Source organism: Oncorhynchus masou, chromosome 5 (genome assembly GCF_036934945.1).
Source record: "Oncorhynchus masou masou isolate Uvic2021 chromosome 5, UVic_Omas_1.1, whole genome shotgun sequence".
NCBI classification, from domain to species: Eukaryota; Metazoa; Chordata; class Actinopteri; order Salmoniformes; family Salmonidae; genus Oncorhynchus; species Oncorhynchus masou.
Genome location: NC_088216.1, coordinates 37,764,317 through 37,789,966, shown reverse-complemented (window position 1 = coordinate 37,789,966; position 25,650 = coordinate 37,764,317). Strand labels below are relative to the sequence as shown.

General features: G+C 42.0%; 1 protein-coding gene across 1 annotated transcript in view; it reads right to left on the bottom strand.

The window, feature by feature from the left end:
* LOC135539553 (vesicle-associated membrane protein-associated protein B-like) overlaps window positions 1–25,650 on the bottom strand; it is a 394,574-nt gene that overhangs the window by 283,506 nt on the left and 85,418 nt on the right. The window lies entirely within an intron of this gene.

Below are 25,650 nucleotides of genomic sequence, written 5' to 3'. Positions count from 1 at the left end.
TTGTCACACAGATTTCAAATGTAATAAATACTGCTCCTACAACCATAGGTGACTGGTCCAATAGGCTAGGCTTCCCTTAAAGTTAATTGAAATCAACTTGCCAACAATATATGATTACTCTGGAGTCCAGTCTATAGCTTATTTACATTTTTTTGCGGTGGATTGTTTTAAATCACAAGGCCAGGGCATAACCTACAGTCGGGAAGCCCCCAATTTGGGCAGCGTGCAGCATTTCAGAAGAAGCTGATTTGCAGCAATCAGTGAAAAGCATCTAAAATAGGCCCTAGGCCTATCGGAATATTTCCAAATACAATCGCTGGAAAAACACAAAAGAGAGGACAAAATGGCCACCAATCCGAACAAATAGACAAATCTAACCTGTCTTACTATATAGTTTGCATATTGTAAAAAAAATGTGTCAACTATCTGAACCAAATACTCTGTAACGTCAGTGTAAATAAAATTCTAACATTTGTAAAATAAAATAAGAAATATGAAAAATAAAATACTAATATCTTAATTAGATACAGCTGTAACCAAATATATTTAAACTTAGTTTTTCACAATACCTGACATTTAATCCTAGTAAAAATTCCCTGTTAAAGGTCAGTTAGGATCACCACTTTATTTTAAGAATGTGAAATGTCAGAATAATAGTAGAGAGAATGATTTATTTCAGCTTTTATTTCTTTCATCACATTACCAGTGGGTCAGAAGTTTACATACGCTCAATTACTATTTGGTAGCATTGCCTTTAAATTGTGTCAAATGTTTCAGGTAGCCTTCCACAAGCTTCCCACAATATGTTGGGTGAATTTTGGCCCATTCCTCCTGACAAAGCTGGTGTAACTGAGTCTGGTTTGTAGGCCTCCTTGCTCGCACACGCTTTTTTAGTTCTGCCCACAAATGTTCTATGGGATTGTGGTCAGGGCTTTGTGATGGCCACTCCAATACCTTGACTTTGTTGTCCTTAAGCCATTTTGCCACAACTTTGGAAGTATGCTTGGGGTCATTGTCCATTTGGAAGACCCATTTGCGACCAAGCTTTAAATTCCTGGCTGATGTCTTGCTTCAATATATCCACATAATTTTCCTTCCTTGTGACGCCATCTATTTTGTGAAGTGCACCATTCCCTCCTGCAGCAAAGCACCCCCACAACATGATGCTGCCACCCCCATACTTCACGGTTGGGTGGTGTTCTTCGGGCTTGCAAGCCTCCCCTTTTTCCAAACATAATGATGGTCATTATGGCCAAACAGTTCTATTTTTGGTTCATCAGACCAGAGGACATTTCTCCAAAAAGTACGATCTTTGTCCCCATGTGCAGATGCAAACCATAGTCTGGCTTTTGTATGGCGGTTTTGGAGCAGTGGCTTCTTCCTTGCTGAGCGGGGCAATTTTTCTATAAATAGACAGGTATTTACCTCTCCACGGTTGCAGGATCTTGTCAATTTTTGAATACCAAGTTTGTCTACTTCACCTCTAGACCATTTTATAGGTAAACTGCAGGGTAATGTAAAATACTGCAATACTTAATGTTGTACACCTATCATAATTAACTTTCCTGGACTCTCTAGACTAAAACCTATCTAGATCTTCAATGAGACATTGCAGGGATCTAGCTTGCGGACTTATTATAAAACTTGAGTCATCGGCATATATTTTGTTTTTAAGCCTTGGATTTCAAATCCTCTAATGTTGTTATTTGGTCTGATTTTTATAGATATAATTTTTTCGATGGCCATAACAAATAGATATGGTGACAGCAGACACCCTTGTTTATTAACTGCTCTTGATAATTCAAAACTCTGAGAAGTAGCCACTATTTACTATTTTACATCTGGGGCTGTTTTACATTAATTTTACCCATTTTATAAGCAAATCACCAAAATTGAAAGAATGCAGGCATTTGTAATTTAAATCCAGTCTTACTTTATCAAAGGCCTTTTCAAAACCTGCTATAAATGATGATGTTCTATTATTTCTAGTAGTTGTTGTATATTATCTCCAATGTATAGTTCATGTAAAAAACCTGTCTGATGAACAATACCTGGTAAAACCTTTTGAACTCTGAGTGCTATGCATTTCGCTAGCATTTTTGTAATACAACATTGAAGTGTAAGAGTCCTCCAGTTGCCATCTGGGTCTTGTTTTAATAATAGTGAAATCAGACTGAAATCGTGCTGAGTACAGGATTTCTATATAGGAGTAGTTAAAACAAGCTAGCAATGGAGCTTTGAGAATATCAAAAAAAGGCTTGATATACCTCTACCAGTATGGCATCAAGCCCTGGGGTTTTTCCACACTGAAAAGGAATTAATAGCCTTAAAAAGTTATTCTTCGGAAATTTGGCCTTCACACGGATCTTTCTGTACAGTTGTTACTTTTCTATTTTTTTTTTTATTATTTGGAAATAATTCCTTACAATAATCGTCATTCAGTGGGTGAGGATGAGAAGAAAAAGAGAACATCTGCTTAAAATATTTAGCTTCCTCTTTTAAAATATAATTCAGAGAACCATAGATGACTGCATTTTCAGTAATGAGTTTCTGCAAATTATTTTTGTTAGTGTTCCTGTGTTGGAGATTCAGGGAGAATTTGGTGCATTTTCCTCCATATTCCATCCAGTTTGCTTTATTTTTGTAATAGATTACATTAGATCGTTCTTGAATAAGTTCTGATTTGGACCATATAGATTAACGAGGCAGATCTCTTTTTCGTCCACTCTCATATTGAAAAAGATTCAACTTCCTTGCGAATTCTTCCTGACTATTTGCATATTCAGATCGAAATGTTAATCAATATCATCACACCTTTTGAATTCCTTTGTCCATGACAGAAATGTATTTCACCACTCCATTCCCTTTTCCACGCAGCTTCATCTAAGGATGTAGAGTGGGTTTCCTGTAAACGGTATATGTTATATTCCTTTTGTTTTAGCCACGTAAAGACTGTCCTTCTTGACACCAGGCCATCCTCCAAAAGTCTTCACCTCACTGTGCGTCCAGATGCACTCACACCTGCCTGCTGCCATTTCTGAGCAAGCTGGTACTGGTGGTGCCCCGATCCCGGAGCCGAATAAACTTTAGGAGACGGTCCTGGGGCTTGCTGGACTTTCTTGAGTGCCCTGAAGCTCTCTTCACAACAATTGAACCACTCTCCTTGAAGTTCTTGATGATCCGATAAATGGTTGATTTAGGTGCAATCTTACTGGCAGCAATATCCTTGCCTGTGAAGCCCTTTTTGTGCAAAGCAATGATGACGGCACATGTTTCCTTGCAGGTAACCATGGTTGACAGAGGAAGAACAATGATTCCAAGCACCACCCTCATTTTGAAGCTTACAGTCTGTTATTCGAACTCAATCAGCATGACAGAGTGATCTCCAGCCTTGTCCTCGTCAACACTCACACCTGTGTTTAACAAGAGAATCACTGACATGATGTCAGCTGGTCCTTTTGTGGCAGGGTGGAAATGCAGTGGAAATGTTTTTTGGGGGATTCAGCTCATTTGCACGCAAAAGAGGGACTTTGCAATTAATTGCAAATCATCTGATCAGTCTTCATAACATTCTGGAGTATATGCAAATTACCATCCTACAATCTGAGGCAGCAGACTTTGTGAAAAAAAAGACTAATGTGTGATGTCCAAATAAATAATAACCCACCCAATTTGCATGGTTGAGTGTCTATGTGTGGAACATGGAATATAGCCTAAGTATTCAGGATGATAATTGTAATCCATATCATATCACCATCATAGTTGAATCATAATTACCTTTCACATCATTTTCGTAGAAAAACACATCCCAGCATTTCCATAGCAATTGACGTTTTACATGATTATGAAAGAGACCTTGCATTACTATAGAGACTGCTTCACTACAGTACAAATGTATCCCATACAATATGTTACTATTCCACAAGGTCCCTGTTCTTATATCTTCCCCTTGCTTATTGTAAACATAGATAAACATGTAGACAAAGACATAGAAAAGTTAGACAAAAAAACACATTAAATTATAGAAAGGTTCTCGATAATAGAGAGGGGAAAGAGGGAGAGAAGAGAAGAGAGAAAGATCAATTGTGTATGTGTAAGTCTGTATGTGTAAGCGAGCATGTAATTGAGTGTGTGTGTGTGTGTGTGTGTGTGTGTGTGTGTGTGTGTGTGTGTGTGTGTGTGTGTGTGTGTGTTTGTGTGTGTGTGTGTGTGTGTGTGTGTGTGTGTGTGTGTGTGTGTGTGTGTGTGTGTGTGTGTTCAAATCAACATCATAGTGTTTCTGATATTTTTACAGTTCCCATACTTCCCCCGTTAACTGACATTCCCGTAGAATTTAGTTCAGCCATGTCACGTTCTGACCTTAGTCACCTTCCTGGTGTAAGTTGGGCAGTTGTTGTTGACATTCTGTACCTGTCCCGCAGGTGTGATGTTTGGATGTACCGATCCTGTGCAGGTGTCTCCCTGTAGCACTGTCTTGGGCGTCTCACAGTACGGACATTGCAATTTATTGCCCTGGCCACATCTGCAGTCCTCATGCCTCCTTGCAGCATGCCTAAGGCACGTTTATGCACATGAGCAGGGATCCTGGGCATCTTCCTTTTGGTGTTTTTCAGAATCAGTACAAAGGCCTCTTTAGTGTCCTAAGTTTTCATAACTGTGACCTTAATTGCCTACCGTCTGTAAGCTGTTAGTGTCTTAATGACCGTTCCACAGGTGCATGTTCATTAATTGTTTATGGTTCATTGAACAAGCCAGGGAAACAGTGTTTAAAACCTGTTCGGTCTCGGGACAATACTGCCCCCTTTGGATGAATTGCGTGCCCATAGTAAACTGAAAACAAATCTGTCCAAAATTGCTAATATATGCATATAATAATTATTATTGTATAGAAAACACTCTAAAGCTTCTAAAACCGTTTGAATTATGTCTGTAAGTATAGCAGAACTCACAGGGCAGGCAATCTCCCAAACTAGTTTTGGCATCCAGAAAGTTGGGGCAACTTTGACGTCATCGCCCCCACCCTTCCCAACCAGCTATGGATCTGGAAACACTTTCTATGTCTTCCACGAGATGTCCTCTATCAGTAGAGCGTTTAATTGTGCATATCCCGCGAGCTTTGACCCTTTGGCAGACAAAAGAGTGGGTGTCGCGAGAAAATACATGCACGTTCGAGCGCGAATTGTACACAGTCATCCATCCATTCCAGAAGGTCTGAGAAGAATTGTTTTTGTCCGGTTGAATCGCCAATTGTTTTGTACGTTTATAACATCCTAAAGCTTGATTCTGCACTTAGTTTGACCAGTTTAGTCGACATATAATATGTAATTTTGAAGTTTTGATGCGCAACTGTTCGGGACCAGAAGTCATTTTGGATGCATTTCAGCTGACACGGGTAGCATATGCTACTATAACTACACACGAACTGAAACAAAACAATGTATTGGGTAAGTATGACTCCATCCACTACATTCTGATCGAAGACCATCAAAGGTAAGGGAATATTTATGTTGTAATTTTGTATTTCTGTTGACTCCAACATAGCGGAGAAATATTGTTTACATCTGGGCGCCGCCTCAGATTATTGAATAGTGAACGAATTCTGTAACATTAAAAAGAAATGTGACAAAGCGGTTGCATTAAGAAGCAGTGTATCTTTCTAACTATATGTAGAACATGTATATTTAGTCATATGTGTATGATGTGTATTGCTGTTATCTGGCGTTATCTGGCGGAGTTATCTATAATTTCTCCGGACATTTTGTAGCATTTTTTGAACATGGCGTCAATGTAAACGGAGATTTATGGATATAAATTGCATATTATTGAAAAAACATAAATGTACTGTGTAACATGTCCTATTACTGTTATCTGATGAAGATTTTCAAAAGGTTAGTGAATTATTTTTCTTTTAATCCTGCATTTGTGATTGCATCTTTTGTTCGACAAAATGGCTACATATCGTCTGTGTCTTTGTGGTGGTTTGACATACATATGTGCTATGTTTTCGCCGTAAAACATTTTAGAAATCTGACTCGCTGGGTAGATGAACAAGGTGTTTATCTTTCATTTGAGCTATTGGACTTGTTAATGTGTGGAGGTTAAATATAAGAATATATTTGCATTCTGTGCGCCACCTTTTGAGTTGAGCGGGGGGGGAGGGTGCCCTTGGGGAACGTGTAGCGTGAACACGTTAAACCCTTTACAATGAAAATCTGTGACGTTATTTGGATTTTTACGAATTTTCTTTGAAAGACAGTGTCCTGAAAAAGGGACTTATTTTTTTGCTGAGTCAATGAATAGTTTGTCCACAATGAGAAAGGTACGCTTACCGCTCTCCCTCTGTTGCCTCTGTACTGGATACAGCCTCTTGCGAAGTTTGTTTGTCTCCCATGGAAATTGGTCATTGAGACCGAATTTGGTCCCTTTTAGCTCCCTTTCTCTGTTTTTGATCAGCTCCTTTTATGGTAGTGTTCAAATTTTGCGATGATAGGTCTGGGACCCTTGGTCTTTTTGCTCCGAGCTCCAAGGCTGTGTACTGTGTGGAAAGTCACCTTGTTTGCAGTCTCTAGAGGAGGTTTCAAGGCGAAATGCATGAATTCTGATCGTCCCCTCTGGATTATTGGATGCGTCCTCAGGAATCCCAGAAAATATTAGATTTTCACGTTTGCTACAGCTTTGTATATCTAGTAGACTCCTTTATCACCCTGTTTTCCCTGAGTAGACAATCCATGTTGGAATTGAGGGTTTTTACCTTAGTTGTGAGTGCCTTGTTCTCTCCATGGAGCGAGATAATTTCACTCTGGCTAATCTCCAAACTCCCCCTCAGCCCTGCTACCATCTCACACAACTTTTCAAGTGTTGCATGTATTCCAGCAAGAGTACCTCTACTTCAATGGTAAGTAAATTGTCCGTGTCTGTAGATGAGTCTGTCTTTCTTTTTTTGTCGGGTTAAGAGTTCTTTTGTGAAGTAGCTGGATCTTTCCACAATGGAGTATGTTGTTCTTCTATAGCATAAAGCTGTTGATTTCTCGTCGAATTCCCTCAGGATCTCATTAGTTTCCAGGTTGGCTCTGAACTGCAAACAGTTGTTTACAAATGTTTTTCATGATGCCTCTTTTCAAACGACGACCGGAGATGTAATCCTGAGTTACAAAATGCAACAAAGTTGCTTTCACTGTTTTGTTTGTAATCAACAGGCTGCTCTGTGAACTCACGCGTCAACATCATTGACTCTCCCAGCTGCATACGCCCTCCTCCTGTCTGCATACAGTATGCCCTCTTTTGTAATGTTACCATAGAAAATAGCTAATGTTAGCTAACACCATGTGGTTGATACCATTTCATTGACTCCTTTCCAGCCATTACTATGAGCCATCCTTCCCTCAGCAGCCTCCACTGCATTCGACACACAGATGTCGTATGGTGGATATGATTCAAGTTCGTTTTTTGTCCCATACTGCTTCATGTGACTGTATTTCCACGCTTATACACAGTACCAGAACAATTATGCATATTTGCACATACAGACATCATGTAGGTAGAGTACAAAATCAGATGGCCATGCACCTGTGGGTGGAAATTCCCCCACTGTGGGTCAGGGGTGTGGCTTTTTTCCTTATTGCTTGATTTGAATAATAAAATAATGTGTTATTATGTTCTGGGAACGTTTGCCCTGCGTTTGTCTACGTCTGTGTGTTAGGGGTTACACATCTGCCCGATAGCGAGAGGGATGTGAAAGTGTGATGATTAGAGGCCTGCCCTTATCAGTGCCTGTGTGTGTGTGTGCGTGCATATGTGTGCATTTGTGCATGTGTGTGTGTGTGTGTGTGTGTGTGTGTGTGTGTGTGTGTGTGTGAGTAGGGGTGGCACATGTTCCCTTTGTTCTGGGCCTGCCCCCCAGCCCCCCCTCCTCCCCTCGCCCTACAGAAGACTGGCTGAGGCTCGATCTCCCGGAGCTTGGAAGGCTGCCATGCTTCAACCTCCACTGACTGTGAAACACTGCAGCCAACTTTCCCAAAAAAAGTCCAAGCATTGTTTGATTGAAAAGGCAAAAGAGACAACCTGTGACCGATAACTCTCTGTACTCACAAGTACTAATTTGTATGAGAAGACAACAAGAAACTTTGTGAAAATGTTTTATGTTATTCCATGACGATTTAGACACTTTGTTGACTGATTTGTATAGGAATTTGTATTTCACCTACAAATTACTACAAATATATTGAATAATGGACTGGATTTATGTTTCAGCAGCACTCACCTCAAAAGATTGTCAATTGTTGATATCCATAGTTTGAGCCATGTGATAATGCTTAACCACTGTAATGAGCTATTATTGGTCAGTTGTTTCAAGTGGTATTAGTTATTGATTACGTTTAAATGGAGGCAAAGTGGGTGCTAATGTTATGAGAAGTCTTGAAGTCTTGAGGACAGGGCCGGATTAAGAAATCATAGGCCCCGAGGTCTAAAAGAAATCAGACTTTCATCCATTTCTATGTCATTTACTTGACAGAATACTTTTTTTTATATCACGCAAATGACCAAAATGAGTGGCTATTCTGACAAACTGAGATCAATCTGGTCTTGAATTCAAACAAATATAGCCCAGACCATTGAAGTGATACATAAAATATTAGGAGGTACAATATATATATACACTGCTCACAAAAATAAAGGGAACACTAAAAGAACACATCCTAGATCTGAATTAATTCAATATTCTTCTTAAATACTTTACATAGTTGAATGCGCTGACAACAAAATCATACAAAAATGATCAATGGAAATCAAATTTATCAACCCATGGAGGTCTGGATTTGGAGTCATACTCAAAATTAAAATGGAAAACCACACTACAGGCTGATCCAACTTTGATGTAATGTCCTTAAAACAAGTGGCCTCCATGCTCTGGACACTACGCTGACAGACACAACAAACCTTCTTGCCACAGCTCGCATTGATGTGCCATCCTGGATGAGCTGCACTACCTGAGCCACTTGTGTGGGTTGTAGACTCCGTCTCATGCTACCACTAGAGTGAAAGCACCGCCAGCATTCAAAAGTGACCAAAACATCCGCCAGGAAGCATAGGAACTGAGAAGTGGTCTGTGGTCACCACCTGCAGAACCACTCCTTTATTGGGGGTGTCTTGCTAATTGCCTCTAATTTCCACCTGTTGTCTATTCCATTTGCACAACAGCATGTGAAATGTATTGTCAATCAGTGTTGCTTCATAAGTGGACAGTTTGATTTCACAGAAGTGTGATTGACTTGGAGTTACATTGTGTTGTTTAAGTGTTCCCTTAATTTTTTGAGCAGTGTATATACATACAGTATATACTGTATAACATAGGCTAAAGTAGGCTACTAAATAAAATTTCCAGTAGTACACTGACTCACCTAATGATGAAGATGAAGCCATAGGCTACTCACGGTGATGGCTGATGAGCTCATCTATCTCAAGGTGAGCTACTTGGAAAAGCAGTGCTGCTGTTAGCTACAAATTGGGAGTTGTTGACAAAAACATGTATATTTGTTTTACAGACAGATTAGTATTTTCAGCAGTAGGCATTTGCTTTCCAAACTACGTTTTTCCTGCAATTGTATTTTGAAATATGCAAAATGCAAACCGACAGGTGCAATCAATCATAGAAATAGTCAGGATTGCCATCCATTGCTTGTGTAACCATGGGTTTAAGAGTCAAATTACCAAGGTAAGAGGTTACAAAATCCTTTTATGGAGTATATGTCTATGGCCACAACGCAACATGCAGTAGCCTATATTTGGCACTCATGCTGCCCAAACTGCCGTCTTCTCAACTGTAGGCATACCGCTAACTACCAAAATAAAGGAAATACTTGAGTAAACAAGGGATACAAAGAAAATGTTATTGTGTGGGGTGCATTTCCCTGGCATAGTTTTGGTCCACTTGTAGAATCTTTGCAAAGGCACATTGAAGCTGTTCCGTCAACTCATGGTGGCGCAACCATAACAGTGTCAAGATGTTTGGGGAGGGGGCACAGGGAAAAAATAAATCCCAGCACTACATACAGTGCCTTGCGAAAGTATTCGGCCCCCTTGAACTTTGCGACCTTTTGCCACATTTCAGGCTTCAAACATAAAGATATAAAACTGTATTTTTTTGTGAAGAATCAACAACAAGTGGGACACAATCATGAAGGGGAAAGACATTTATTGGATATTTCAAACTTTTTTAACAAATCAAAAAATGAAAAATTGGGCGTGCAAAATTATTCAGCCCCTTTACTTTCAGTGCAGCAAACTCTCTCCAGAAGTTGGTTGGCGGTTGCAGTAAAAATATATCAAAGATATACCACATACTGTATAGATACTGCATATTTATTTAATTTATCTATACAATAGATACAGTATATATTTCCTTAATACTGTATATTTAAATGTATAATTTTTTTTTTCAGGGGGGGCTTCAGCCCCGGTAAGCCCCTGCATTAATCCTGCCCTGTTTAGGAATACCCTGAGATTCTGTCAATGTTTTTGTACTTACCCAGAGTCAGATGACCTCGTGGATACGAGGTTTTTGTCTCTGTGTGCAGTATGAAGTTAGAGGTAGTTTCGCAAAAAACGGCTTAATTGCCCGAATCTCGCTTTAACACCTCAAGGCCATCAGTTCAGTTTGGTGTGCGTGCGTGTAGGGAAAAAGGGGTGTTTAGGCAAATAGGAGAATGGAGGTTGCCAGGGCTGGCATGGAATGGAGTGGGTGTTTAGGTGGTTCAAGGGGATGAGTTGCAGTATTTAAGGTTTGTATAACTGACTTTTGTGTGTGAGTGTGTGTGATTTGAGTGCGGGCCATGAGGCTTGGAGCAATCAGAATGGAAGCAGAGTGGGCTAAGTGAGGCAACCTGGAGGAGAGGTGGGAGAGGGGAAGAAGAGGACCCTCCTAATGTGCTGATGGGTGGAGAGACAGACTGAGCCCTATGGGGGCGCTGTAACCACATGTTGGTGCTTGGAGACATCTCCAAGGCTTTTTGAAGATCCATTTGGGTGCGACCGCAGCATGTGAGACATCCCGTGGTTTTTCTCTCTGCAGGAAGTCAGCTGTATGGAAACATGCAGTAAGAAGCACATTATAGTGTGAACTGTGACGAAACGCAGTTATACAGTTGAGCCTTCGTGCTATCAACCTCGGGCTATCTTAATCTGCACAGATAAACCAATTGCCTTTTACACTATGTTCCGCTCCTGTTTCCAAACATCTGCTAAACTGCCACGTAGAAATAAAAGAGCTTGTACTTTTTCTGTAAAAGCTGAGACCCAACTATGTTCATTGGGCATTTAACTCTGCACTATTTTAGTGCTTGTTGATTGCTCCATTTTTGCAAATCTTATAAAAAAGTAGTTAGAATTGAGAGTCTCTCTCTCTCTCTCCTTTTGGTTAGAATGTCCACTACAACCTGATGTGGAATGGAGTTCCATGTTGTCATGGCTCTATGTAGTACTGTGCACCTCCCATAGTCTGTATTGGACTTGGGAACTGTGAAGAGACCTCTGGTGGCATGCCTTGTGGGTTATGCATGGGTGTCTGAGCTGTGTGCTAGTCGTTTAAACAGACAGCTCGATGCTTTCAACATGTCAATAACTCTCACAAATACAAGCAGTGATCAAATCAAAGTTTATTTGTCATGTGCACCGAATACAACAGGTGTAGACCTTACAGTGAAATACTTAGTTACAGGCTCTAACCAATAGTGTGTATAGGTAAGTAAAGAAATAAAACAACAGTAAAAATACATTTGAAAATAAAAGTAGCAAGGTTATATACAGCCACCGGTTCGTCAGGCTTATTGAGGTAGTATGTACATGTAGGTATGGTTAAAGTGACTATGAATATACAGTGAGGGAAAAAAGTATTTGATCCTCTGCTGATTGTGTACGTTTGCCCACTGACAAAGGAATGATCAGTTTATATTTTTAATGGTAGGTTTATTTGAACAGTGAGAGACAGAATGACAAAAACAAAATCCAGAAAAACGCAAAAATGTTATAAATTGATTTGCATTTTAATGAGGATAATAAGTATTTGACCCCTCTGCAAAACATGACTTAGTACTTGGTGGCAAAACCCTTGTTGGAAATCACAGAGGTCAGATGTTTCTTATAATTGGCCACCAGGTTAGCACACAGACAACAACACAGTTACACATGGAGTAAACAATAAACAAGCCAATAACACAATAAACAAATCAATGACACATTAGAAAAAAGAAAGTCTATATACAGTGTCTGCAAAAGGCATGAGGAGGTAGACAATAAATAGGCCATAGGAGCGAATAGTTACAATTTAGCAGATTAACACTGGAGTGATAAATGAGCAGATGATGATGTGCAAGTAGAGATACTGATGTGCAAAAGAGCAGAAAAGTAAATCAAATAAAAACAGTATGGGGATGAGGCAGGTAGATTGGGTGGGCTATTTACAGATGGACTACTTCAGCTGCAGCGATCAGTTAGCTGCTCAGATAGTTGATGTTTAAAGTTGGTGAGGGAAATAAAGCGATTTTTGCAATTCGGTCCAGTCACTGGCAGCAGAGAACTGGAAGGAAAGGCGGCCAAATTAGGTGTTGGCTTTGGGGATGATCAGTGAGATATACCTGCTGGATCGTGTGCTACGGGTGGGTGTTGTTATCGTGACTAGTGAACTGAGATAAGGCGGAGCTTTACCTAGCATAGACTTATAGATGACCTGGAGCCAGTGGGTCTGGCAACGAATATGTAGCGAGGGTCAGACAACTAGAGCATACAGGTCGCAGTGGTGGGTGGTATAAGGTGATTTGGTAACAAAACGGATGGCACTGTGATAGACTGCATCCAGTTTGCTGAGTAGAGTGTTGGAAGCTATTTTGTAGATGACATCGCCGAAGTCGAGGATTGGCAGGATAGTCAGTTTTGATAGAGTAAGTTTGGCGGCGTGAGTGAAGGAGGCTTTATTGCGAAATAGGAAGCCTATTCTAGATTTGATTTTAGATTGGAGATGTTTAAATGAGTCTGGAAGGAGAGTTTACAGTCTAGCCAGACACCTAGGTATTTATAGTTGCCCACATATTCTAGGTCGGAACCGTCCGGGGTGGTGATGCTAGTCGGGCGGGCGGGTGTGGGTAGCGAACGGTTGAAAAGCATGCATTTGGTTTTACTAGCGTTTAAGAGCAGTTGGAGGCCACGGAAAGGGGTGTTGTATGGCATTGAAGCTCGTTTGGAGGTTAGTTAGCACAGTGTCCAAGGAAGGGCCAGAAGTATACAGAATGGTGTCGTCTGCGTAGAGGTGGATCAGGGAATCACCCGCAGCAAGAGCGACATCATTGATTAATACAGAGAAAAGAGTCGGCCCGAGAATTGAACCCTGTGGCACCCCCATAGAGACTGCCAGAGGTCCGGATAACATGCCCTCCTATTTGACACACTGAACTCTGTCTGCAAAGTAGTTAGTGAACCAGGCGAGGCAGTCATTAGAAAAACCAAGGCTATTGAGTCTGCCGATAAGAATACGATGATTGACAGAGTTGAAAGCCTTGGCCAGGTCGATGAAGACGGCTGCACAGTACTGTCTTTTATCGATGGCAGTTATGATATCGTTTATTACCTTGAGCGTGGCTGAGGTGCACCCGTGACCGGCTCGGAAGCCAGATTGCACAGCGGAGAAGGTTTGGTGGGATTCGAAATGGTCAGTGATTTGTTTATTAACTTGGCTTTCGAATACTTTAGATAGGCAAGGCAGGATGGATATAGGTCTGTAACAGTTTGGGTCTAGGGTGTCACCCTCTTTGAAGAGGGGATGACCGCGGCAGCTTTCCAATCTTTAGGGATCTCGGACGATACGGAAGAGAGGTTGAACATGCTGGTAATGGGGGTTGCAACAATGGCAGCGGATAGTTTTAGAAAGAGAGGGTCCAGATTGTCTAGCCCAGCTGATTTGTACAGGGGGGGGGGCTGTTGGCCGGGGTTGGAGTAGCCAGGAGGAAGGCATGGCCAGCCGATGAGAAATGCTTATTGAAATTTTCGATTATCATGGATTTATCAGTGGTGACCGTGTTACCTAGCCTCAGTGCAGTGGGCAGCTGGAAGGAAGTGCTCTTGTTCTCCATGGACTTTACAGTGTCCCAAAACTTTTTGGAGTTAGAGCTACATGATGCGAATTTCTGCTTCTAGCCTTTGCTTTCCTGACTGACTGCGTGTATTGATTCCTGACTTCCCTGAACAGTTGAATATCGTGGGGACTATTCGATGCTATTGCAGTCAGCCACAGGATGTTTTTGTGCTGGTCAAGGGCAGTCAGGTCTGGAGTGAACCAAGGGCTATGTCTGTTCTTAGTTCTGCATTTTTTGAACGGGACATGCTTCTCTAAGATGGTGAGGAAAATACTTTTTAAAGAATGACCAGACATCCTTGACTGACGGGATGAGGTTAATAAATGTATCTCAGAAATGTTTTAGGGAGCGTTTGACAGTGATGAGGGGTGGTCGTTTGACCGCGGCAATGAGGCAGTGATCACTGAGATCCTGATTGAAAACAGCAGAGGTGTATTTGGAGGGCAAGTTGGTCAGGAAAATGTCAATGAGGTTGCCCATGTTAACGGATTTAGGGTTGTACCTGGTGGGTTCCTTGATGATTTGTGTGGGAATGAGGGCATCTAGCTTAAATTGTAGAACTGCCGGGGTGTTAAGCATATCTCAGTTAGGTCACCTAACAGAACGAACTCTGAAGCTAGATGGGGGGCAATCAATTCACAAATGGTGTCCAGGGCACAGCTGGGAGCGGAGGGGGGTCGATAGCAGGTGGCAACAGTGAGAGACTTATTTCTGGAGAGGTTAATTTTTAAAATTAGAAGTTCTGTTTGGGTATAGACCTGGAAAGTATGACAGAACTTTGCAGGCTATCTCTGCAGTAGACTGCAACTCCTCCCCCTTTGGCAGTTCTATCTTGACGGAAATGTTGTAGATGGGTATGGAAATCTCAGAATTGTTGGTGGCCTTCCTAAGCCAGGATTCAGACACGGCAAGGACATCAGGGTTGGCGGAATGTGCTAAAGCAGTGAGTAAAACAAACTTAAGGAGGAGGCTTCTGATGTTGACATGCATGAAACCAAGGTTTTTTCGATCACAGTAGTCAACACATGAGGGTGCCTGGGGACACGCAGGGCCTGGGTTTACCTCTACATCACCCGAGGAACAGAGGAGGAGTAGGATGAGGGTACAGCTAAAGGCTATCAAAACTGGTCGCCTAGAGCGTTGTGGACAAAGAGTTGAAGGAGCAGATTTCTGGGCGTGGTAGAATAGATTCAGGGCATAATGTGCAGACAGAGGTATGGTGGGGTGCTGGTACAGCAGAGGTAAGCCCAGGCACTGTGTGATGATAAGAGAGGATGTATCTCTGGATAAGCTGGTTATGGGTGAGGTCACCGCATGTGTGGGAGGTGGGACAAAGGAGGTATCAGAGGTATAATGAGTGGAACTAGGGCTCCGCAGTAAACTAAAACAATGATAACTAACCTAAACAACAGTATACAAGGCATATTGACATATGAGAGAGACATACAGCGAGGCATAAAGTAATCACAGGTGTTGATTTGGAGAGCTAACGAAGACAACAACGGGCGAGAAAACAACAGCTAACAGCTAAAACAACAACAGGTAAAATGGCGATGACTAGGCAGAGAGGGTCGGTTAACTACACACTGAGCCTGAGTTCGCTGCTGGGACCAACAGATAAAAATACAATTTTCTTTTTTAGATAGCCGGTTAGCCAATGTGAGGGAGCACTGGTTGGTCGGGCCAATTGAGGTAGTATGTACACGAACATATAGTTAAAGTGACTATGCATATATGATAAACAGAGTAGCAGCAGCAGCGTAAAATAGGATTTTGGGGGGGTCACACAATGCAAATAGACCGGATACCCATTTGGCTTGGGGGTAAAAACTGTTGAAAAGGCTTTTTGTCCTAGACTTGGCACTCCGAAAAAATAAATGTTCTGAAAGCAACTTTTTTCCGATACAAAGAAAGTCATAGCGGACACCTACTAAAAAGGACTGTAGCAGCACTGTGTGTTCTTCCATCCAACTTTTACACAGTTTACAGAAGGATGAAAGAACACAATATGTCTGTCACAAAGAGTTAGGGAGTCTTTGCAGCGTGGAGATGGTGCAGGTATATATTTTTGGGTTACTACATGATCCCATATGTTATTTCATAGTTTTGATGTCTTCACCATTATTCTACAATGTATAAAATAGTAAAAATAAAGGCAAAAACCCGGGAATGAGTAGGTGTGTCCAAACTTTGACTGGTATTGCATTTATTGTATTTATTGTTCTTCTATTTTGCATGTTATTTTGGCATTAATACGTGTCACATATCAGTTGGCAAACAATGTAAAAAAAGAAAGAAAAAAAGAAGAAACATTTAGTTAATAAAGCCACATACAAACATGGTCTCTTTTTTGCTTTCTTAAGTAAGGCAGCTCCAAAATACATGTGCTTCATCCTAGCTCAGTGCTTTCTGTGGTGGTGTGGCAGCCAGTGAAAAATACGTAGTGTAGGGGTTGGTAATGTTCTCATGTCAACATTATACTTTCAAAATCTTAGCTAGTAAGCTGGACAAGCAGTCATCATTCTGCATTAAGTCGACAATCTACTGGCAAATCCTTTTCAATCCTTGTCATATGAAGAAAAATTATAGATAAAACGTATCAGTGCTCATTGGCCATTGGAGATAAACCAGTGTTCGATCCCAGGCTGTGTCACAGCCGGCCATGACCGGGAGACCCATGGGACGGCGCACAATTGGCCCAGAATTGTCCGGGGTAGTGGAGGGTTTGGCTGTGATGTCCTTGTCTCATCATGCTCTAGCGATTCCTTGTGGCGGACCGGTCGGTCGACTTCGGTAAACAGTCACAGCGCAAACTGCCTTGCAACAGATGCTGGTTCGATACCCGTGTGGGCCGCGACTGGGAGACCCATGAGACGACGCACAATTGGCCCAGCGTCGTCCAAATTAGGGGAGGGTTTGGCCAGCCGGGATGTCCTTGTCCCTTCGCACTGTAGCGACTCCTGTGGCGGGCCAGCTGCATGCACGATTACACGGTCACCAGGTGTACGGTGTTTTCACAATTTGTTTTGTGGATGGGTATAATAGTAATATTTAAAATGACTAAATTGGGTAATTTTGTATACATTTATTTACATTTGCATCGGGCTGCTTCTGGGGGGATTCTGGTAAGATGCCGGAAAAGTCGTCTGAATTCCGGTAAACGGAAATGGCTCGATGTACTTGGGCCGATTCCGGGCCGATTCAATCAGTTCCGGTCCCCGGGAGACGGATGCTTCTGGGCCAATTCCTCATTGCTAGTTGGGGTCTTATAACGTCAAACCATTTTTTTGCTCCCTACTCCCTATGTGATTTTTCAAATGAATTGTAATTTCCTGTTAAAATAAAACAATTAGAAAATACAATTCAGAGCAATGAGTAAATGTCTACTTGTTCATTGTTGAAGGTTGTTACACCTGTTTTTATTTTGATATAGTACAATGCAACTGAATTGAAAACTATCATGGCGGTGGATTTGCATCGGGCCACTTCTGGAGATTCTGGCAAGGCATCGGAAGTGTCAGCTTAGTTATGGCAGACGGAATCATCGGGCCGATTCTAGGCAGTCATTCAATACCACATCTGGCTGAGCTCGGCAGCTGACTCAGCCGATTAAATCAGTTGCAGCGCACCGGAATAGGGCTGCGATTTGCTAGCTAGGACTGCTGCTCAACCTATCCATGCAGGGACTAGCAAGTGACATTTTCCAAGCAAATAAAATTGCAGATTTCAAGAAAAATCTGGAGAGACCGTGTGAATAGATGCATTTTCAATATGGTACACATATTATCAATTTTGTCTGACATGGGTAGTGGCGACCCCTCACTCAGGGCAGGTGGGGCAGAGCAACAATATTTTGGGGGGGCTTGCCTGTTTTGCATGTTATTTTAGCATTAATACATGTCCCATATCAGTTTGCAAACAATCATTGAGTTAATAAAGCCACATATAAACATGGTCTCTTTTCTGTTTTCTTGAGTAACACCATGCACTATCCGGATGCGTCGCATGCGCGAGCATTGCAAAATAAATGTACACATACACATAAATGTACACAATCATTGCACAGACACTGTTCACGTGTGCCAACGAGCGTCTGCGTTGCCAGGCACTAAAATATAAGTTGATTCTATTTGTGACGCAGAACGCGCTGCAAGTCTTGCCTCTCCCATCTCCTCATTGGTTTTTAGAAGCATATACCTACGTGCCATCTTCCCATTGGTTTTTAGGAACAAATACCCACGTGGGTGATTGAAAGTTGAACTGAGGTCGGTTGTGGTAGTGCACCTTATTATGAAAGTTAGTTGCCAATCGCCAAGTCCAAAGAAGAAAAAAAAGCCTGGAAGGAGGAGAGATGACTAGAAATGATTCGGTTCACCATTTTAGGTGTGGATTAATTGTAGAGGGTCTTGTGCATTTCAGGTAAAATAACAACTTAATGTTTATATCCCAGGACAAATTAGAGAGCAAAAGCAAGCGAGCGAGCTAAATTGCCATAAATGTTTCATGCTTTTCGACCTTTCCCCAAATGAATATAACTGCTTCAGAGTTTGTTTTGATATTTCAACCTACGTGTCATGATCGCGTTTGGTGTGGGGGGGAAAAAAATCAATTTGCGCACAATGGCGCACGTGTCCGGTTTGGGCATGGTGTAAGGCAGCCAAAATGCAGGTGTTTCAGCCTAGCTCAGTGCTTTCTGTAGCGGTGGGGCAAGCCAGCAGAAAATACGGAGTGTTACGCCATGATTGGCTCAGTGTTAAGTCTAGGGTTCGACCTCGAAAATTCTAGCCCCTTGGGTGCTGCCATTGAGTTACATTAGAAGTGTCCATCCAAGAAGGCTCAAGGTCATTGGCCACAGATAAAATGACGTCAAGTCACGTTATATGTACAATAGCTTTGATTGGACTGATCATGTCAACATCATACTTTCAAAATCTTAGCTTGCAGTCATCATCATGTATCAAGTCGACAATCTACTGGCAAATCCATTTTAATCCTTGTCATATGAAAATAGATAATGAAGAGGAATTATAGATATAACGTATAAGTTCTCATCGACCTTTGGACATAACATTATACAACAAATCGCAAATTCAACAATGAGTGGTTTGGAAGGAATCAGTGACAGTGGCTGTGTGGTTCCAAATCTGGGATTAGGGGGTCTCTTTTCCAAGTTTAAAATGATAAACATTCCGCATTGGTCATACTGTCAATGAAGCATGATTTGTGCCACACTCAAAACAACTGTTAACTCGGGAACTGCGAAAATTCAACTGGGAACTAGGAATTCTGGAAAATAATGAGCTCCAACTGGGAAATACACTTTGTACGGTAATCCAACTCGGTATTGTACATTTTGCCTCTTTCTTGAGCTACAACCTGAAGATCAATGACGTCATCATGATTCAACCTTGTTTTTTTCAGAGTTCCCAGTTGTCTTGAAAGCTCCATAAATCCAGAGAATGCCAGATTTGATGACAAAATTTGCCCACGAAGGACCGCCGTGCCACCTTCCTGTTCAAGTGAGCACGACAAGGTGAGTCCAAAAATGTCTTGTATGCGGCTGCATAAATGATGTAATATGCCAGGGAGATATGTATACTGTAGCTACAAAAGTAATGCAAAGTGTATATTATGTAGTAAGCTGTTAGTAGCCCATGTGCCTCACCCTAGTAATTTGGTCTATGTACCCCTCTTAATTTCACCTAATCTTCTGATTTGGTGGTACACATATACCCTGTAACCTGTTTTAGAGAAACGTCATCATCAAATTTTGTAAGAGCTTTCATTGTCTGCTTATATGCCCCCTTTATTTATCCTACAGTTCTGACTTGATGTACAGTAAGAACAGCCCATGTTCTGCATTCTCTCGCTGTACATTTCAAAAGTGCAAAACAAATAGTCACAGTGGGGCAAAAAAGTATTTAGTCAGCCACCAATTGTGCATGTTCTCCCACTTAAAAAGATGAGAGAGGCCTGTAATTTTCGTCATAGGTACACTTCAACTATGACAGACAAAATGGAGAAAAAAATCCAGAAAATCACATTGTAGGATTTTTAATGAATTTATTTGCAAATTATGGTGGAAAATAAGTATTTGGTCAATAACAAAAGTTTATCTCAATACTTTGTTATATACCCTTTGTTGGCAATGACAGAGATCAAACATTTTCTGTAAGTCTTCACAAGGTTTTCACACACTGTTTCTGGTACTTTGGCCCATTCCTCCATGCAGATCTCCTCTAGAGCAGTGATGTTTTGGGGCTGTTGCTGGGCAACACAGACTTTCAACTCCCTCCAAAGATTTTCTATGGGGTTGAGATCTGGAGACTGGCTAGGCCACTCCAGGACCTTGAAATGCTTCTTACGAAGCCACTCCTTCGTTGCCCGGGCGGTGTGTTTGGGATCATTGTCATGCTGAAAGACCCAGCCACGTTTCATCTTCAATGCCCTTGCTGATGGAAGGAGGTTTTCACTCAAAATCTCACGACACATGGCCCCATTCATTCTTTCCTTTACACGGTTCAGTCGTCCTGGTCCCTTTGCAGAAAAACAGCCCCAAAGCATGATGTTTCCACCTCCATGCTTCACAATAGGTATGGTGTTCTTTGGATGCAACTCAGCATTCTTTGTCCTCCAAACACGACGAGTTGAGTTTTTACCAAAAAAGTTATATTTTGGTTTCATCTGACAGGGGATATGACATTCTCCCAATCTTCTTCTGGATCATCCAAATGCTCTCTAGCAAACTTCAGACGGGCCTGGACATGTACTGGCTTAAGCAGGGGGACACGTCTGGCACTGCAGGATTTGAGTCCCTGGCGGCGTAGTGTGTTACTGTAGCAGCTACAAATTATGAACTAGTTGAAAAATTGCTAATTAGCTAAAATTGTCCATGATGAGCTTTGAACTCACAACCTTTGGATTGCTAGATGTGTTATACACCCATCCATTCAACCTGACAAACCACCCTACTTTTTTATTGTCAAAAGTAATCATCTGTCTTATGTAACCATAACAAACGTAACATATCATTCTAATTTGAGTGACCCGGATTTACCTTTACTATGTTATGTCTAGTCTATATCACAACTCAGGATCAGACCCAGATGCAGACAGTTTGAATTACAGACGTTTATTTAAACAGGGGGCAGGAAAATGACAGGTCAAGAAGGGCAGGCTCAGGCTCCGTGAAGTACAGAGCGGCAGACAGGCTCAGATTCTGGGCAGACAGAGGTCAGTAATCCAAGGCAGTGTCAAAAGGTACAGAACAGCAGGCAGGCTCAGGGTCAGGGCAGGCAGAATGATCAAAATCGGGATAACTAGAAAACAGGGGCTCAAGAAAACAGGAGTACAAAAAACACACTGGTAGGCTTGACAAGACGAACTGGCAACAGACAAACAGAGAACACAGGTATAAATGGACAGGGGATAATGGGCGACAAGCACATAGACAGGTGAAACAGTCTATTTTATTTATTTAACTAGGCAAGTCAGTTAAGAAGAAAGTCTTATTTACAATGACAGCCTAGGAACAGAGGGTTAACTGCCTTGTTCAGAGGCAGAACAACAGATTTTTACCTTCTCAGCTTGGTGATTTGACCCAGCAACCTTGTGGTTACTGGCCCAACACTCTAAACACTAAGCTACTTGCCGCCCTTGAGACCAGGCTGTGCATTATAAACTGGGTAGATTTTGGGTAAACTAACTGAAATTGAATGAAGGGAAGAGGATGATCGTAGACAACACACCCCCTTCAACATGCATACTATAACCAAACAATACTCATCTTGTCTCCTTTTATCATCTTTGGTTGATGCGGACAAAAAACAAGCATGGCGGCCCGCACAAACTACCCTTTATCGGATTTATTTCGATTTCGATTAATTAAGTGTTTTACTAAATTATTTCGATCAATGGTGAGCTCACCCATGATGTGAATTAATCCATTTAATTTAATTATAAATAGTCATTGCTATTAGCTCATTCATATTGTGGTTTCAGTTTGTCAGCTGAGAGTTATAATAATATGACCGCTTGTGTTGTCAATCTTGCCTCAGTTAGCGCTAGGACAACTGTAGCCTACATTTTTCAGGTTTGGATGATTGTGTTATGCTGTAGCTACTTCTGTGAATGTCTGAACATTGCATCCAAAAATAAACTGCTCACATTCTGGGATATATTCAGTTTGTCTCTATGACATTCAGAGGCTGCACTACAACTTTCTATAGCCGAGGACGAGGAGACCAAATATGTACTTTGATTCTGTCATTATCAATTGACGTTCGACATTTCAACATGCTATTAATACACAACATACTAACTATAAATCAGTCAGGAGCAAACCAGGTAGCCTAAGAAGGGAGAAAAAAGGAATTGTTATTATATTTCAAGGCTATAACCTGCCATTTAAGAAATATATAGTGAAGAATTTGTGACAAGCTATAGGCTGGCAGGAGTGCTCAGCATTTCAAATCAAATGTTATTTGTCACATGCACCGAATACAACAAGTATACCTTACCATGAAATTCTTACTTACAAGCCCTTAGCCCTTAACCAACCATGCAGTTTTAAGAAAAACAAGAGTTAAGAAAAATAAACTAAAGTAAAAAATTAAAGAGCAACAATAAAATAACAATAACGAGGCTATATACAGGGGGTACCGGTACCAAGTCAATGTGCGGGCGTACAGGTTAGTCAAGGTAATATGTACATGTAGGTAGAGTTAAAGTGGCGAAGCATACAGTGCCTTCGTAAAGTATACAGAACCCTTGACATTTTCCACATTTTGTTACATTACAGCCTTATTCTAAAATTGATTAAATCGTTTTTTTCCCCTCATCAATCTACACACAATACCTCATAATGGCAAAGCAAAAACTGTTTTGTAGAATTTTTGGCTAATAATTTGTAAAAAATATGAAAATGTGATTTCATAACTATTCAGACCGTTAACTCAGTACTTCATTGAAGCACCTTTGATAGGGATTTACAGCATTGAGTTTTCTTAGGTATGATGGACGCTACAAGCTTGGCACACCTGTATTTGGGGAGTTTTTCCCATTCTTCTTTGCAGATCCTCTCAAGCTCTGTCAGATTGGATTGGGAGTGTTGCCGCACAGCTATTTTCTGGTCTCCAGAAATGTTTGATCGGGCTCAAGTCCAGGCTCTGGCTGGGCCACTCAAGGCACTAAGACACTTTTCGAAGGTGAACCTTTGCCCCAGTCTGGAGCAGGTTTTCATCAAAGATCTTTCTGTACTTTGCTTCGTCTTCCCTCGATTCTGACTAGTCTCAGTCCCTGCCACTAAAAAACATCCCAACAGCATGATGCTGTCACCACCATTCTTCACCGTAGAGATGGTGCCAGGTTTCCTCCAGATGTGACACTTGGCATTCTGGCCAGTGTTCAATCTTGGGTTCATAAGACCAGGGAATCTTGTTTCTCATGGATTGAGAAAGCGGGCTATCATGTGCCTTTTACTGAGGAGTGGCTTCTGTCTGACCACTCTGCCATAAAGGCCTGATTAGTGGAGTGCTGCAGAGATGGTTGTCCTTCCGGAAGATTCTCTCATCTCCACAGAGGAACTCAAGAGCTCTGTCAAAGTGACCATTGGGTTCTTGGTCACCTCCCTAGACCAAGGCCCTTCTCCCACGATTGCTCAGTTTGGCCGGACGGCCAGCTCTAGGAATAGACTTGGTGGTTCCCCAAACTTCTTCAATTTAAGAAGGATGGAGGCCACCTTGTTCTTCAGGACCTTCAATGCTGAAGAAAGACACTATCCTGTCTCAGAGCTCTACAGACAATTCCTTCGACCTCATGGCTTGATTATTGCTCTGACATGCACTGCCAACTGCAGGACCTTATATAGACAGGTGTTTGCCTTTCCAAATCATGTCCAATCAATTGAATCCACCGCAGGTGGACTCCAATCAAGTTGTAGAAAGGATGATGGAAACAGGATGCACTTGAGCTCAATTTCAAGTCTCATAGCAAAGGGTCTGAATGGGGGTGTGCTCGGTCCTCTTTTTCCTATAGTCCACAATTATCACCTTTGTCTTGATCACGTTGAGGGAGAGGTTGTTGTCCTGGCACCACATGACCAGGTCTCTGACCTCCCTATAGGCTGTCTCGTCATTGTCGGTGATCAGGCCACTGTTGTGTCATCGGCAAACTTAATGATGGTGTTAGAGTCGTGCCTAGCCGTGCAGTCATGAGTGAACAGGGAGTACAGGAGGGGACTGAGAACGCACCCCTGAGGGGCCCATGGGTTGAGGATCAGCATATCTCCAGGTATCCCTCATTATAAATAACGTACAGTCCCTAAGTAGTTTCCTGACACTTTTTTACTCTTACTTGAGACATTTCTTAGGAGGGCTACTTTTACTTGAGTAAATTACAATCTACCCCCAAGCCACAACTTTTACTAAAGTACAGATTTTCAGTACTCTACCCACCTTTGCAAACAGGACATTGTCTTTTTACCTAATGGCTAACACCATCCGATAGAAATCATAGCAAGCAGTGCACTGGAATGACATTTAGATAAACTGGAATGAAATTCACTCTCGTGGGATGGGTGGCTCAAAAATAACTAACTGAAAGCCACACTCCCAATAAGCCATGTGTAACGTCGACGCAGGGAGCCAGGAAGCAGGTGCAGTTAGTGAGTTTAATAATAACGAACATGGGAGCGATACAAAACAAGAGAAGCATCTGACAAAGAAACATAAACAATACTACCTAATGAATGAAATAGTGCTATATAAAGGGTAAGTAGTCAAGGGATTAATAAAGTTCAGGTGTGTCTGATGATGAGACGCAGGTGTGCGTAATGATGGTTGCCAGGTGTGCGTATAGATGTGTTGCCAGGACCGGTGACGTCGAGCACCTTAGCAGGAGTAAATGTGAGCAGTACCCCCCGATGCGCGGCTCCAGCCGCAGGATGACACCCGCCAGGAGGACAGCCCCGAGATTGAGGAGCAGGCTGGTCGACGAAGGTGGAAATATCGGATGATGTTGGGATCTAGAATGTCACCGCTCCTCTGGACCGTACTCCTCCCAGTCCACCAAGTACTGGAGACGACCTCCACAATGTTGGGAATCCAGGAGTGATCTGACGGCATAGGCAGAGCTACCCTCAATGTCCAAAGTGATGCGGAGGGATGTCGTGGGGGACGGCATCAACCAGGGGACTGGGAACCACTGGCCTGAGGAGGGAAACATGAAAATACGGTAAGATCCGGAAGTTAGTGTGGAGCTGTAATCTGTAAATTACCTCGTTGACCCTCCGGAGGACCTAGAATGGCCCCACAAACAGGGGACTCAGCTTCTCACAGGGCAGGCGAAGTGGGAGGTTCCTGGTGGAGAACCAGACACAATCACCTGGATGGAACACGGGAGCATCACTGCTGTGGCAATCCGCCTGCTCTTTCTGACAGCGGACAGCATGCTGGAGTCTCACATTGTCATCATTCAAAACCACTCGTCCACCGCAGGATCTTCCGTCTGGCTTGGAGGAGTCCACGGAGCC